Genomic DNA, 17220 nt, shown 5'->3' with positions numbered 1-17220 from the left:
GATAGATAGAGGTCTGGCAGCAGGGTGACATGGTGGATGTTAGTTACTAGTAGCAACCAATTGCTACATGTATTAAACTGTATTGTAACTGTACTGTCTGCCCCTATGTTGTAAAGTGTTGCGTAAACTGTCAGCGCTATATAAATCCTGTATAATAATAATGTATCCACCTCATTACTGTGCTATAGCCGAAAGACGACTACATTGTGGCTCTCTAGTTCTAGGAGGGCGTCCATAGACATCCTCCCAGAACCACGCCCCCTGCATGCCCCCTGAAGACACAACTGATCACAGGTCGCGGTAAACGGCCAATCACAGCAGTCTTTTACCATGTGATCAGCTGTGTCGAATCACACCTGACATGTAAACTGATTATCTGGTTGACGGCAGTCCTTTCCTCACACGATGTCTGTGTGAGGAAATGAGAGCCGATAACTGGCAATGCTGTCAGCACACAGTTTACACTAATAATCAGGGCACTGATCATCAGTACAGCCCCAACAGTGCCCATCAGGGCAGAGCAGTGCTGCCTATCAGTGCCCATCAGTGCAGCCTCATCAGTGCTGTCTTATCAGTGCCCATCAGCTCAGCTTCACCAGTGTCCATCAGTGCAGGCTCATCAGTGCCCATCAAGCCTTATCCATGCACGTACCGTATTTATCGGCATATAACACGTGCTGGCGTATAACGCGCACCCCAAGTTTAGGAGGGAATTTTAAGGAAAAAAACTTTTAGGAGGGAAGTTTAAGGAAAAAAACTTACATTTAAATGCCCATCAATGCAGCCTTATCAGTGTCATTTGCAGCCTTGTCAGTTATTTGCAGCCTTGTCAGTAATTTGCAGCCTTGCATTGCAGCCTTGTCAGTCATTTGCAGCCTTGTCAGTGTTGTTGCAGGCTTGCCGTTTAAAAATGGCACTGCCGAGATAGAGAGCGGATGTCCTGTGTATCTTGATGGCGTTAGGTAGCTCTCGGCGGCTTTCGGCTATTTTCAGCTGCACTCGGCCGTTCTCAGCGGCTTTCGGCCGCACTTGCCCGTTCTCTGTGGCTTTCGGCTTTCCAAAAGCCACCCAAAATAGCCAAAAGCCACGAGAACGTCCGAAAGCCGCAGAAAACGTCACAATAGGTGGGGGATCGGCGTATAACATGCACCCACAATTTTCCCCTGATTTTAAGTGGAAAAAAGTGCATGTTATACGCCGATAAAATGCGGTAAGGGCAGCCTCATCAGCACACATCAAGGAAGAAGAAAAATTACTTATTTGCAAAATTGTATAACACAAACTAAGAAAAACATATTTTTTTCAAAATTTCTGTCTTTTTAATTCGTTTAGCAAAAAATTAAAAACCCAGTGATGATTAAACACCACCAAAAAGAGAGCTCTATCTATCAAAAAAATGATAGAAAAGAATTTGGGTAAAATGTTGCATGACTGTGCAATTGTCATTCGAAGTGTGACAGTGCTGAATGCTGATAATTGGCCTGGGCAGGAATGGGTTGAAAGCACCCAGTATTGAAGTGGTTAAATTGGAGCCACAACAAATTGTTAACACAAATTTTGTAAACTGTAAAACTTCATCTGTATTTATACACATACTCCATGATCAATCAAAGTACTGCCAGTGCTCCCTTCCCTGATCATAGTAACACCAGCACAGTGACTCAAAGTGTATTTCCGAGATTTCTTACTTGGCCATTTTCTGACGGATGTCTCAGCTCTGCTTTTTCAGGTATTTATGAAGTGTAGAAAATTAGAGCTGCAAAGTTAAGAAGCTCATCACAAAATCTGAGAAGTGAAGTTGGAAGATTTGACAAACTTAATAGAGAATTTAGAGAAGAATTTACAGAATATAGAGAAGGAAAAGCAGAGAATTCATAGAGTGTCTATGGCACAACATTTAGAATTCTATTGTGCCTCCACATGACAGACGTTGGTGTGGGTGACAGATTCAGGAACCTGGTGGAAACATGAAGCGCTATGATCTATGAATGGAGGATCTGTAGACCCACCCACTCCATTCATAGATCACATTTCATTTGTAGAGGCTGTAGTACGGCTTCTATAAAATGAAGCAGCTTTGCTGAAAGGGCGGGCATAGTTGGGCACTCTTGATGGGAGCCTGTAAAATGTTCTGAGATTACATCAGCAGGGGGGAGGGGCATTGAAGGACGGAAAGTTTCTATCAAATTAGAAGACAGAAGAACAGGGAACACATCTCACTCAAGGTAAGTTATGTCCCTTGTGCATTGTTGTGTGCAGTCTATTGCATTAGGGTGTGCACCCCAGAGCACAAACACATTCAGATATCAGCAGAACAGTGTAAGTAGAGCAGAGATTGGTGTCAGTAGTTGTTTTTTTTTTTTTTTATATATTTTTTACAGTATTATTATTATTTTACAATCTTTTTTAGGAATGCGCACAGAGCTTCTCCAGTCCCTTACTCCGCAGCCTCAGCTGCACTGGACAGCGAATGTATGGAAAGTAGGGATGAGCTGAACACCCCCCGGTTCGGTTTGCAGCTGAACATGCGAACAGGCAAAAAATGAGTTCGAACACACGAACACCCTTAACGTCTATGGGACACGAACATGAAAAATCAAAAGTGCTAGTTTTAAAGGCTTATATGCATGGTATTGTCATAAAAAGTGTTTGGGGACCTGGGTCCTGCCCCAATGCAAAAAAACTGAAGTTTTTTCGGGAGCTGTGATTTTAATAATGCTTAAAGTGAAACAATAAAAGTGAAATATTCATTTAAATTTCGTCTGTATGTTTATAGTATGCCTATAAAGTGATGCATGTTTTCTGTGTTTAGAACAGTCAGAGAGCAAAATGACATTTCTAAAGGAAAAAAAGTAATTTAACCGGTTCCCGACCAGTGCACGCCGATGTACGTCGGCAGAATGGCACGGGCAGGCATATTGGAGTACAGATACGTCCAATCTTCAATGCCGCCCTGCCATCGCGAGCGCGCCGGTGGCGGCGGCGCACTCGCGTGGCGGTCGGGACCCCCGTGAGTCCGGTCATGGGTCCCGCGGACTCGATAGCTGTGGGCATACCCGCGATCGTCTCACGGGACAGCTGAATGGAGAAATGCCATTGTAAACAGCATTTCTCCATTCTGCCTAGCAACTAGTGACGCTGATCTCTGCTCCATGTGATTGGAGCAGAGATCAGTGTTCACTAAATGAAAGCCCAACCCCCCACAGTTAGTAACACACCCCTAGGAACACTTAACTCCTACACTGCCACCCACTGGTTAACCCCTTCACTGCCAGTGTCACTTACACAGGAATCACTGCATTTATATAGCAGTGATTGCTGTATAACTGACAATGGTCCCAAAAATGTGTCAAAAATGTCCGAGGTGTCCGCCATAATGTCGCAGTCACAATAAAAATCGTTGATCGCCGCCATTACTAGTAAAAAAAAATAATAATAAAAAGTTATTAATAAAAATGCCATAAAACTATCCCAATTTTGTAAACGATATAACTTTTGCGCAAACCAATCAATAATCGCTTATTACGTATCAGCCTAAACTGAGGAAAAACATTTTTTTTAAAGATTTTTGGGGGATATTTATTATAACAAAAAGTAAAAAATAATGCGTTTTTTTTCAAAATTGTCGCTCTATTTTTATTTATAGCGCAAAAAATAAAAACCGCAGGGGTGATCAAATACCACCAAAAGAAAGCTCTATTTGTGGGAAAAAAGGACGCCAATTTTGTTTGGGAGCCATGTCGCACGACCGCGCAATTGTCAGTTAAAGCGACGCAGTGCCGAATCGCAAAAAGTGGTCTGGTCTTTGACCAGCAAAATGGTCCGGTCTGTAAGTGGTTAAAAGTACTTGTGGCTATAATGAATTGCCGGTACCGGCAATACACATAAAAGTCATTGAAAAAACTGCATGGGATTCCCCCACAGGGGAACCCTGAACCAAAATTTTAAAAAAATGTGTGGGGGTCTCCCCAAATTCCACACCAGGCCCTTTAGGTCTGGTATGGATATTAAGGGGAACCCCGCGCCAATTTTTTTAAAATAATGACGTGAGAGAATAAGAAGATGAATGGACTTTGCGGGACACATTTATTTTTCTATTTTTTAATAAAGAAATCGTCCCAAGCCACGTCTTGTGTTTTTTTACTGTTTTCACACATTTTTTGTGAAATGTTAGGAGTACCCCATTACCATTTCACATGGGGGCTGGGATCTGGGGGTCCCCTTGTTAAAGGGGGCTCCCAGATTCCGATAAACCCCCCGCCTGCAGACCCCCACAACCATCGGGCAAGGGTTGTGGGGATGAGGCCCTTCTCCCCATCAACATGGGGACAAGGTGATTGGGGGACTACCGCCAAGCACCCTCCCCATGTTGAGGGCATGTGGCCTGGTACGGTTCAGGAGGGGGGGCGCACACTAATCCCCCCTCTTTTCCTGTGGCCTGCCAGGTTGCGTGCTCGGACAAGGGTCTGGTATATATTTTTGGGGGGACCTCACGCCATTTTTGTTTTTTAATTCTGGTGCGAGGTTCCCCTTAAAATCCATACCAGACCTTAAGGATGCAGTTTTTTCAATGACTTTTAATGTGTATTGCCGGGACCAACAATTCATTATAGCCGCAAATACTTTTAAATTACTTTTTTTCCCTTTAGAAATGTCATTTTGCTGTCAGACTGTTCTAAGCACAGGAAACCTGCGCCACTTTACAGGCATACTATAGACACTCCCCAGGTACGAAATTTAAAGGAATATTTCACTTTTATTGTTTCACTTTAAGCATTATTAAAATCACTGCTCCCGATAAAACTGCCATTTTTAAAACTATTTTTTGCATTGATACATGTCCCCTGGGGCAGGAATTTGCCGCGAACACCCCAAATTGTTCACTATTCGGTGAACAGGCGAACAGCCAATGTTCGAGTTGATCTCATGTTTGACCCAAACATAAAGCTCATCCCTAATGGAAAGTGCTCTGTGCTGAACGGCTTCCTGTTCATTCACAAACTGAAGCATATGCTTCACTTAAAGTGGTTGTAAACCCTTACAAACCACTTTGACCTACAGGTAAGCCTAGATTAAGGCTTACCTGTAGGTCCAAGCAATATCTCCTAAACCTATATGGTTTAGGAGATATTTGCCCGAAAACGGGCACCGCTGTCTACGGGGCATGCGCCGTAGACAGCGGCGCGCAGGCGCACTGAACGCGGCAGTTCCAAAAATGGAGCTGCCGCATTTGTCGACTCCCGTGCGCATGCGCGGGAGTGACGTCATCGCGGCTTCGCCGAATGACAGCGGCGGAGCTGCAAAACGCCACAAGCAAGATGGATGCGGCGGACTACAGGGGACAGCGCGACTTCGCTGGCTCCTGTGTCAGGTAAGTGACACATAATGGGCTACTATGCGATGTATACCTTTGTATACATGTATACATACACCTTTGTATACCGATGTATACCTTTGCAGGGAAAAAAAGAGGAAGTAAACTCATCAGGGTTTACTTCCTCTTTAAGAATGAACACAGGAGCGATCAGTACAGAACACTCACTGTGCTCATTTATTCATCCATCCTGAAACATTCCCTTCAGCAGCCAGTGCTAGAGGAGAAGAGAGAAGCTGGCAGCACTGCAAGGGGGAGACAGAGGGCAACAGAAAGCAGGGGGAATCTGCACCAAGATAGGATGATTAGGGTGTGCCCGGGCACACCCGGCACACCCTATGCACATAGCTATGCCCTTGTGCTTATTTTGTAATTTGTTTAGTAGGTAAACTTGGGCTTTAATGGCTTGGGAGGTAAATTGTATTCTACTGCATGTTACAAAACTGTCCTCAGCCTGTCACTAAGGCTGGCTTCACACTGACATGCTGTACTTTAGCCGCAGCTCGGACGTGTGTGTGTGGTTTCACCCGGGGGTTTTAGCCATGGTCCCATTGACTTCTATTAGGTTGCATGTTTTTTGCAGCGTTTTCTGAAAGTGCACCAAAAGTCCCCCATGCTGCATCTTTGGTTCACGTTCAGATAACGTAACTAAAATGCACAACAAATGTCTATGGAACCGTGGCTAAAACTGCGGGTAGAGCGCACATAAACCACACACACACCTGCGCAAACCCGGCCTTAGGGGAAAGACTGAAGGACAGTTTTTTGTAAACTGTTGTAACTTACAATAACCCAATACCTTAAGGGCCAGTTCACACCACATGCAGTCAAGTGCTGTTTTTTTCTGCATCAAAAATGCATGGAAAGTAGGTTTATATGGTTTCTAATGGCATAGTTCACACAAGTGCAGTCAGTTCCAGTTCCAGGAAAAAAAAAAGTAGCACATGCTGTATTTTTCCTGCCCTGATCTGTACTGGAATGCGATAAAACACATCAGAAACGCATTGGAATGCACTAGAACGCATCAAAAACACACCAGACCCCAGTACAGTTAAACATTAATGAAAAAAAATTAAGAAAAAAGGCATGTGAAATACATCTGGAAATGCATCATAAATGCACCAAACGTGTCAAAAACGTGCAGCACAGATCTGAAGTGCGTTTTTGTGGTGTGAACCAGCCCTAAAAGTATACATTTATCTACAAAAATTACAAAATAAGCACAAGGGAGATTACTTTACTTACCATGTGTGAAAACTGTTCTGTAAAACACAGAAAAACACGCATAGACCCATGCTGTGGCCAATTCACTGCTTTCCAGTGTGAACCTGGCCCAAAAAAAAAAAAAATGCATCAAACACACATATTCGTTTTTAGTGCATTTTCTGGTAGCCTGACTCCCAGCATGCACATGGACATATGACTCAAAAAAATGGACAGAGGGCCAGTTCACACATCATAAACTCACTTCGGATGTGTTCCGGGTGTGTTTATGCTTACAGATCACACCACAAAAACTCACTTCAGATGCATTTCTGCATGCGTGTTTTTCAATGTGTTTTCCATGTGATGCAGTCCAGTGCGGTTTTGATGTGTTCCAGGAAATTCTGGTTCCAGTACAGTTCTGTGCAAAAAAACTACTTTTTTTCTGCACTGGAACTCACTGCATTGGAACCCATATGATCTACTGCCCATGTGTTTTTGATGCGGGGAAAAAATGCACTGGACAGCATCTGGTGTGAACCAGCCCTGAAAATGCAACTGCTTTGTGTTTTTCACATATTTTCTATTCAGTTAAATTGGGAGCTGCGCTTTTGGTGTGGTTTCGAAAAGGGGACCAAAAATGTAGCAAACAGGACTTTTAAAAAGGGAACTGACTGATGTGAGGCGTTCCATAGGATTTAAAGGGATGCATTTTTCTTCCACTTTTTGGAAACAGATGAGTGTGAAGTGGTCCTCTATAAGACAATCCCTGGGCTCACTCCATTGTATTTATTGGGGGTGGTTGGGATTTGTCATGTAAGGAATATTATTATGATGATATTAGGAATATAATTGAAGGGATCCTGGACTCCCATCATTGTATTTATTGGGGATGGTTGGGATTTATCATGTAAGGAATATTAGTGAAGGGGTCCTGGACTCCCATGATTGTATTTATTGGGGATGGTTGGGATTTATCATGTAAGGAATATTATTGAAGGGGTCCTGGGCTCCCATCATTGTATTTATTGGGGATGGTTGGGATTTATCATGTAAGAAATATTAGTGAAGGGGTCCTGGACTCCCATGATTGTATTTATTGGGGATGGTTGGGATTTATCATGTAAGGAATATTATTGAAGGGGCCCTGGGCTCCCATCATTGTATTTATTGGGGCTATTGGGATTTATCATGTAAGGAATATTATTGAAGGGGTCCTGGGCCCCCATCATTGTATTTATTGGGGATGGTTGGGATTTATAATTTAAAGAATATTATTGAAGGGGTCCTGGGCTCCCATCATTGTATTTATTGGAGTTGTTGGGATTGGTAATTTAAGGAATATTATTGAAGGGGTCCTGGGTTCCAATCATTGTATTTATAGGGGATGGTTGGAATTTATTATGCAATGAATATTATTATGATTATATTGGGAATATTACTGAAGGGGTCCTGGATTTCCATCGTATTTATCGGGTATGGTTGGGGTTTATCGTGTAAGGAATATTATTATGATTATATTAGGAATATTATTGAAGGGGTCCTGGACTCACATCATTGTATTTATTGGGGTTGTTGGGATTTATCATGTAAGGATTATTATTGAAGGGGTCCTGGACTCCCATCATTGTATTTATAGGGGATGGTTGGAATTTATTATGCAAGGAATATTATTATGATTATATTGGGAATATTATTGAAGGGGTCCTGGACTCCCATCGTTTTTATCGGGTATGGCTGGGGTTTATCATGTAAGGAATATTATTATGATTATATTAGGAATATTATTGAAGGGGTCCTGGACTTAGATCATTGTATTTATTGGGGATGATTGGGATCTCTCATGTAAGGAATATTATTGATGACAGCAGCCCAGGCTCCCCATTGTTGACGTTCTATAAATAGAAGCCAGCAGTGTTTCCTCTACTTATCGCTTATAATAGACTTACAGAGTGCTCGTGTTCTCCCTCCATCCCCCTGGCTATTGGCCAGCTCCGGGTCACGTGTGTGGCTGGCAGTAGCTCGGGTTTCAGCTGTACCGTGGTCTGGCTGCCCGGCGGCTCCGGGGCGGACTTGTCCCGTATCGCTGTGTGTGATGGGCCGGTGTGGGCAGCCAGGGGCACCAGGACAACTCTGCGGGGAGCACCGGAAGGGTTCGGCTGGGGGTGCACAAGGATCTTGGAGGAATACAGAACCTACTGCATACCATCAATGACCTTTATACATCGGATCCCCAGCACAAGATCTACATCGCCTCCATGTATGGGATGAGGACACCTTCCTGGGCGATCTGCGACTTGGATTTCACATTTAGGATGCAGCGACATCGGGCTGATGGGGGCTGAGAGCAAAACTTGGAAGGAAACTTTCATCTGGAACTTAGGAATGCCCCCAGCTAGGGAGAGCCTGTCCACAGATTTATTGGAGGAAACAGAAAATCGGGTAAACATGGCTTCTTATTATAGATTGATCGAATAATCACTGAGATGTACCATCACCATCATCGTTATTATTATTATTATTATTAACAGTAGTAGTATTTATTATGATTATATACTACTACTAATATTATTATATAGGATTCATATAGAAATAACAGTAGTAATAATAATTATATTTATTAAAATAATATACTAATAATAATATTATTATATAGGATTCATATAGAAATAAAAGTAGTAATAATAATATTTATTATAATTATATACTAATAATAATAATATTATATAGGATTCATATAGAAATAACAGTAGTAATAATAATAATAATATCTATTATAATTATATACTAATAATAATACTAGTATTATATAGGATTCATATAGATATAACAGTAGTAATAATAATAATTGTTATTATAATTATATACTACTACTACTAATATTATTATATAGGATTCATATAGAAATAACAGTAGTAATAATAATATGTATTATAATTATATACTACTAATAATATTATTATATAGGATTCATATAGAAATAACAGTTTGCACAGCGCTTTTATATATAAAGGGAGACAGTACAGTTGGGGCTGGCCATACACATTAAAATTTTACTTAAATCCTATCACTTGACTTGAGTTACCCCCAACTCCAACTATTCAATTCTACCATCCATTCTGAATGAATGAATCAGCCGTTTATATCTGACAGCCGTCACCTACGGCTGTCAGAATACCCAAATGGTGCCTATATATGATTCAATGCAGGTGGTGTGTGTGTGTGTGTGTGTGTGTGTGTGTGTGTGTGTGTGTGTGTGTGTGTGTGTGTGTGTGTGTGTGTGTGTGTGTGAATTTTCAGCCCAGCTACTTTGGCAAAAGTTGATTAAAAAATAAACTTTTGTCAAGCCGGGTGATGCCAATAGGGCCAACTCTCCAACAAATTTTGGCTGATTCAGCAGGAATCTGCTAAAATGCAGTCTGTTAATGGGCCAGCTTTACAATACAATTCAAGAGGATTGGGTTAGGAGGGGTCCTGCCTGTAGGAGCTTAACATTTAAAAGGGAGGGACAAGTGATACAAAAGGTAGGAACTGTGTGGAGAAGAGCTGATGGAGAAAGTAAAAGTACAGTTTCAGGCAGGTATTGATAAAATACTATGGCATTTACAGTATAAATATCAAAGATACAATGTAGCAACCAGTCAGCTTTCATTCTGACTATGCTAAACTCTTGAAGCATAACTATGATTGGTTCCCTGACTTAGCACAAATAATGCCACTTTAGTCTTAATAAACTAAACCCCAGTAGGTTTGATTAGGATAAAGTGCTATATGTGATGTTGCCTTCAGCAATGATCTTTTATAAGGGCTCATTTAGAAATAGTGCATTTTGCACTGCTCATAACTGCCAACATTCCCATGAAATTTGCAAAAAGTAAAAATAATGGTGGTGCATTTTGTGTTCTGCCTGCCACAGCAACTTGTGTGCTACCTAATGAGATGTTTCTTGGGAACTGATGGGGTGCAAAACTGGGGACACTCCTGCAGAAAGTGGCACATAGGGCTTCAAGGCTACCATAAATAATGCTAAGGCAGTGGACTCCAAATTGTGGCTTGGGGGTCAGATATGGCCATTTGCTTACCCTTATCTGGCCCATGGAGCACTATTCCACCAACCGACACCAATAATGGAGCACCATTCCCTCTATTGACACCATCAATGAGGCACTATTCATATAGTTTATATCAACAATGGGACACACACTTTTCCTCCCATTGAAACCAATGATGGGGCACTGATGTCGTGTCATTTTCTACTTCCAACGGCCACAATCCAGCCCCCCTAAAGCCTGAACGACAGTAAACTGGCCCTTTGCTTGGAAAGTTTGGAAGCCCCTGTGCTAAGAGAATCTAATGATCAATCAGTAGATTCCCTCATCCAGGATGTTTAGGGGAATACCCTCTTCCAGCTATTCTAATACCTGATTAGCGACTGCTTCTGATTAGCGACTGCTTCTGATTGGCTGCGATCACCGGTTGGGCAAGTATTTTCCGCTGATTTTCAAATTGAAGTTTGTTGTGCCGGGTGGTGCCATCAAGATCGCTCACTTTTCGAATTTCAGCCAATTCAGCAGGAACTGGCCCAAATTCAAGTCATGTAAGGCCAGCATCATTTTACTTGCACTATTGTGTGTGCAGTTATGTTTCTTGGAATGGTACTGTGCACGCGCTCCACGTTTTTACATAGACGCACATCTGTGCATTTGTGGTTTGATTATTTTAAGGAAAAGCATTGTTTTTGCATTACACTAAAATAAACAGAAATGCTTTAACACGACCACGCTAGGCATGTAAAACATGTAAATGATCAGAAAATACACATAAATGCTGTTACAAACAACGTCAGCATGCTTCCACTTGCTCATAAAAGCCACTCTGGTTTGAACAAGTCCTGATTGCTTTGAATGGATGAAATATGAGCAATGGTTGGTTGCTATGCACCATATCATTGATGTATGCTATCTTTTATTTTTAGAAACACTTTATGAACCCATTATGAAGATAATACAGGAGCAACTAATATTGTTATACAATATTTATATGGTGCCAACAGTTTGCACATCGTTTACAAAATAAAGAGAGTACAGTTATAATACAAGGCTCTGCTTCTGAAAGCTTACAATCTAAATGCATCTATTGATGAATTAGGCACATACTGTGAGTACAAGTGTAAATAAAGTCTAGGCGGTGAGCACAGCAGTTCCACTATTAAAGATTATACACACTTTGCCCGGTTTACCGTGTGTCTCTGATAAAAGCTAACCTTGTTCCAGATACGATTACATTGGGAATGGAAAAATTAGATTAGTGTGATAATGGCATTTCCTTCTCCCTTTATGGCAGTAATGATGTTCAGCTCCATGTGTTAGATTTCTTTGTAGACAACAGCTTTAAATGGAAGCCTAGAAAGCATATGGAGGTTTAACTCTCTCAGTGTCAGTAGATGAGCTGCACTGCTAGGACTGCTGCATAGTATAAATGCATGTCATTGACATTGTGAGAGTGTCAGCCTCTGGACGCTATACATCAAGAGGGGTCTGTAGAGTGTTTGGGCTGGGGAAAGTTTGTTTGTATGCTGATAATCCTCCTCAGCAGGGTGTACCCTGCTAATCCCATGTAATCCCATGTAATCTTTGTAAAGATGCTCTTTGTAAACTCTGGAGCTGTTAGTTAAAGCAGAGGATTACAAGATATCATTAGCTGCATTTCACATGCTAATTCTTCCGGCTGGACTGGTCCACACAATGGGAGAGAGTTAAGTGTTGCTGTGATCAGTAGCCACTTCTGTTAATTGATGCTAAGTACTTTTGAGGAGAGCCTCTTCTGTTCTTTATGTATATACTGTATAATATTTACAGTATATTTACTATTTGTGAATTTTCAAGTTACAGTTGAAGTGGAATTCCATACAAAAACTAAAATCCCTGCATTTATAGACACCGCCGATTTAACAATAACCTCTCTAGCCTCTCTGTGAAGAAAAAACAAGTATACATACCTTTTTTGAAGCCATTCCAACCCGTTCCGACTGGCTCCCATGCTTCGCCGTCAGCAGCGGCTTTGCTGTGTGGGCGGATGCGGAGAACACGGACGACAACGGAAGCCTTATAGTATGTCTATGGGTAACGTCACTTCCCATTCATTTCACAGCCGTTGTTGGCCGTGTCATTGCAGAGCTTCCGTCGCTGGAGATCAGGTTGGATCAGGTTCAAAAAAGGTATGTATACACATTTTTTCTTTACAGGGCTAGATAGGTTAGTGTTACATCGGTGGTGTCTATAGATGCAGGGATTTTAGTTTTTGCATGGACTTCCACTTTGAGTTCTTTACGTTTAAAGCATTAGCTTAAACCATCGGTTGGACCAGAGTCTTGTAGAGTGGGAGAATTATCATTTTATCTCTGGAGTTAATCCCTTTTTTAATGCATGCCAATATTCTGTTTGCTTTGCTTGCAGCAGCTTGGCATTGCGTGCCATTGCTGAATCTGTCATTTACTAGGACCCCCAGGTCCTTTTCCATCCTAGATTCCCCCAGAGGTTCTCCTCCCAGTGAACTCCTCCCAGTTAAACTAGGAGTTGCAAATAGCTTTTATATCTTCTTTTTTATTCCCCCAGATGGTCTTTGCTTGGCAATGTCTGGTGGTGCCCCACAGGCATTATTTGTTGCTCAATCTGGCCATTTTTGATCAGATCCAGAGACAATGATCTAAGGCAGCTTTTTACCCCACAGGAACCTCTGAAGTAATGTAATACTAAAACCAAGGCAGAAACTCCCCTTATGTTGGTGGTCAGAAGAAAGAAAACAACCACAGTGGTGGTCAGAATGCAACCCGAAAAGTCAGCTAAAAAGATGAATTATGCTGCTGGCTTTTGCAAGTGGCATTGGTCCTGGAACTATGGAGGCACCATCAAGTTGGAACTCAATCAGCCACAGCTCAAGGAACCCATACCAACATCTTTTGGAACCTTTTAAAGAAAAATACTGCTCTATTTTAGAAATGACAAGCTGCGGCTCAAAATGTTATACAACACCCACAAAATATAAAGCAAAAAGGAGCTGCGCTAACCAATGACAGCACTCAAAAATTCAGCAAAGTGCAAACAGTGATGTTAGAGTGCCAAAAATAAAAAAACAATGACAACACTCAAAATTTCAATAAAGTGCAAACAGTGATGTTAAAGTGCCAAAAAAATATGTAAACGAATAAGCAGATAAAAAAATAATCAATAGTGATACAATTGGTTAAATTAAATATTTATATAAAAAAAACAATGAATATATATAGTACTAGAGTTAATTATATTGAATATAAATACCTAATTAAAAATAATTTCAGACCGTAACATATATATCTGAAAGTGCATAACATAAGCTCAATAAATCAATAATAAATAAAGTGAAGTGAGAATAATAGCCACATATAACTAAATGATATCCACATATAAGTGATTCAGGAAATAATGATAATAATTAAATATTAGTCCATAAATATCCCGTGAGTTCTTAGCACCAGTGTGACAACCACATTTCCACAGAACAAAAGTTTGTGAACCACCTCCACCACATGTAAACACACTGCCGCTTACCGGAACTAGGTGGTCCCTTATTATAGGGGGCCACTCTGCGTATTGGACTTTAACCACAGTCAGGGCTGGTAATGTTGCCAAAGAAAAGCTCTACAACTTGACTAGATAATCCACAGTAGAAAGCCACACTTGTACTCGGATAGAAAAGGTGTCCAGGCTCCCAAGGCTTAATCCATATAGGCAAGAATATACGGCTCCTTGTCCTGCTCTCTCTCTCTCTCCCCGCAGCCTCTTGTGCTCCCTGGGATTTGTAGTCTTGAACTCTAACATCACTGTTTGCACTTTATTGAAATTTTGAGTGTTGTCATTGTTTTTTTATATTTGGCACTCTAACATCACTGTTTGCACTTTACTGAATTTTTTGAGTGCTGTCATTGGTTACCACAGCTCCTTTTTGCTTTATAGTCTGTTGGAACCTCCAAGGAACTCTTGCTTAAAATGGTTCTAAATGTAGACTTTATTTTATGTTAATGCATAGAATTCATTAAGATAAAAAAACCTTCTGTGTGCAGCAGTTCCCCCTGCACTGTAATAATTACTTGAGCTTCATCTTGATCCAGCATTGTGGCGTGAGAGACTCGGCTGTCCGGGACTCTCCCTCCTGATTGGCTGAGACACAGTAATGGGTGCCATTGGCTTCCACTGCTGTCAACCAAAGTTGGTGAGCCAATAAGAGGAGAGGGGCGGGGCGGAGCCACGGCTCTGTGTGAGGGAGGGGTGAGGAGCATCGGTGGGGAACGCGAGAACCAGGCTGCTCTGTGCAAAACCACTGCAGAGATCAGGTAAGTATAATATGTATGTTGCGGCTTGGCTCGGGTGCCCTCGGCAGGGGGGAGGGGCCAGGAGCGCTGGCAAGGAACCCAAGAAGAGGAGAGTCTGGGCTGCTCTGTGCAAAACCATAAACAGATCAAAATGTGTTCAGTTCAGCAGAGAGCTGCTGAATTTCAATCAATGTGTGGCTGCCCCTGTTCAACAGAAGTCGATCATTAGATCAACTTCTGTTGAATGGACACGTGGCAAAACTTTTGCTGATCAGCGGCTGCAGCTGCTCCAGGGTTACCTTAGGTCTCTGTGCTGCCTCTCTGATTAATGCCCTCCTTGCCCGGTCCTTTAGTTTTGGTGTGTGGTCGTCTCTTGGCAGGTTTGCTGTTTTGCCATATTCTTTCCATTTGATTATGATAGATTCGATGGTTCTCCTAGGGATCATCATTTTTTTATAACCTAACCCTGACTTGTACTTGTCAAAAATATTGTCCCTTACTTGTTTGGAGAGTTCCTTGGTCTTCATGGCAGTGTTTGGTTAGTGGTGCCTCTTGCTCAGGTGTTGGAGCTTCTGGGGTCTTTCAAAAAGGTGTGTATATGTAATGACAGATCACGTGACACGTAGATTGCACACAGGTGGGGACATCATTTCACTAATTATGTGAGTTCTGAAGGTAATTGGTTGCACCAGAGCTTTTTATTTTATGGGCTTCATAACAAAGGGGGTCAATACATACGATTACGCACATGCCAATTATTATTTTTTTTATTTCTGAAAAATAGTTTTATGTATATATTTTTCTAATTTTACTTCACCCACTTAGATTATTGTGTTCTGATCCATCACATATAATTCAGATTAAAAAAACATTGAATTAAAGGCTGTAATGTAACAAAATAGGTAAAAAGCCAAGGGGGGTGAATACTTTTGCAAAGCACTGTATGTAAGTATGCATATCTCCTACCCAAGGGAAGGGGAAGTTGACAATCACTGTAGTAGTTGACACTACTACAACTATAATTACAATCTTCTAGGTTTCTCTCTACACACTGACCATAGGCGGTTACTCTTTCCACACTACCGGTGTTCTGCCAAAAACTGTCCCCCCATCAGATAGTGTCCGCCCAGTACTGCGCAGGCGCAGCGCTTGCACAGTAGGGAGTATAAAGTCTCCAAAAATGAATCCAGGTGCAAGCCCCACCATCCAAGTGGACATACAGTAGCACTTAGAAACAGGGCCCCTCGCGGGCTCGCTTCGCTCACTATGCTTTGGGCACGGCCTCACTTTGCTTGGCAATTTTTTATTCTAACTCTATGTCCACTTGGATGGTGGGGCTTGAACCTGAACCGGCAGGCGCCGTTCATCTTCAGAGACTTTCGGCATCTCCTTGTCCTCCGCAAGCGCAGTACAGGGCGGACACTATCTGACAGGGGACAGTATTCAACACAATACCAGCATTTACAAAACTTATTGTATTTTTCCAAGGTGTTCCCTGATTAGAGAGGGTGGAGAGGAGGGGTTGTGACATCACAATCTCCACCTTGTTCACTCAAAGAATGCTTTGTATACATAGAAAAAAAATTGAGACATTAGGTCAATGTCGTCAGTCCCGAGCAAACAGCCCCTTGTGATCAATGTACAGTGGGGCAGCAGCGGCCCTGGAAGAACACTGTCACTGTAGTAGGGCTGACTACTACAGCTATTGTAGGCTTTCCCAAAGGCCCATCAGGTTTTCATACATGGGTTCAAGCTAGATCAATATAAATGTGCAATAAAAGATCATATGTGGGTTTTAACCTTAGGGCAAAAATCTAAGTATTGTGATCTGTAGCAACTACTCAGCAATTATTTTTACTGATTTGATTTCAGAAAGCTAATTAGTTACTATGGGTTACCTCATCAGTATTGCCTGCTACACTGCTTTATTGGAGGTAATATCATGGCGTTGTCTCTGTAGTACACATGAACAGTGACAGGGTAGTATACAGATCATCAATCTTCAGCAGCTCAGAGACTAATAATAAAGGAATAAACACGCTGAACATTCTTTTCCATAGTAGTATAATAATTCATGTACAATGAATAATATATAAATAGATACATACTGTAGATCAGATAAGTTGAACTACGTAAGAAGAGATATAGTGGATTCCAAATGTCAGTGGGTCTGTGAGTGTTGAGGATTAACCCCCTGCCAATCTGTAAGTAGGAAGAATTAAGTGATTTTGCTAATTAGTTCTTGGGATTAGAAAGTGAATGAAGGGGCAGATAACAGGAAGATTAGTTATACAAA

The 17220-nt window shown here is 41.6% G+C and overlaps 1 long non-coding RNA gene across 1 annotated transcript in view; it reads left to right on the top strand.

Annotated features, from left to right (window-relative positions):
* The first annotated feature begins 8582 nt into the window (after positions 1-8582).
* The window catches only part of LOC143983748 (uncharacterized), a 55128-nt gene continuing 46490 nt past the window's right edge, over positions 8583-17220 (top strand). The window contains exon 1 of the long non-coding RNA XR_013274639.1: positions 8583-9019. This is a non-coding gene — a long non-coding RNA (uncharacterized LOC143983748). The remainder of the gene's footprint in view (positions 9020-17220) is intronic.

This window comes from Lithobates pipiens, unplaced genomic scaffold (genome assembly GCF_037356315.1).
Source record: "Lithobates pipiens isolate NorthernLeopardFrog02 unplaced genomic scaffold, aLitPip1_a1.2 Scaffold_16, whole genome shotgun sequence".
In the NCBI taxonomy this organism is placed as follows: domain Eukaryota; kingdom Metazoa; phylum Chordata; class Amphibia; order Anura; family Ranidae; genus Lithobates; species Lithobates pipiens.
Note: the sequence above shows the minus strand (reverse complement) of the source record. Positions and strands in the feature narration are given on the sequence as shown.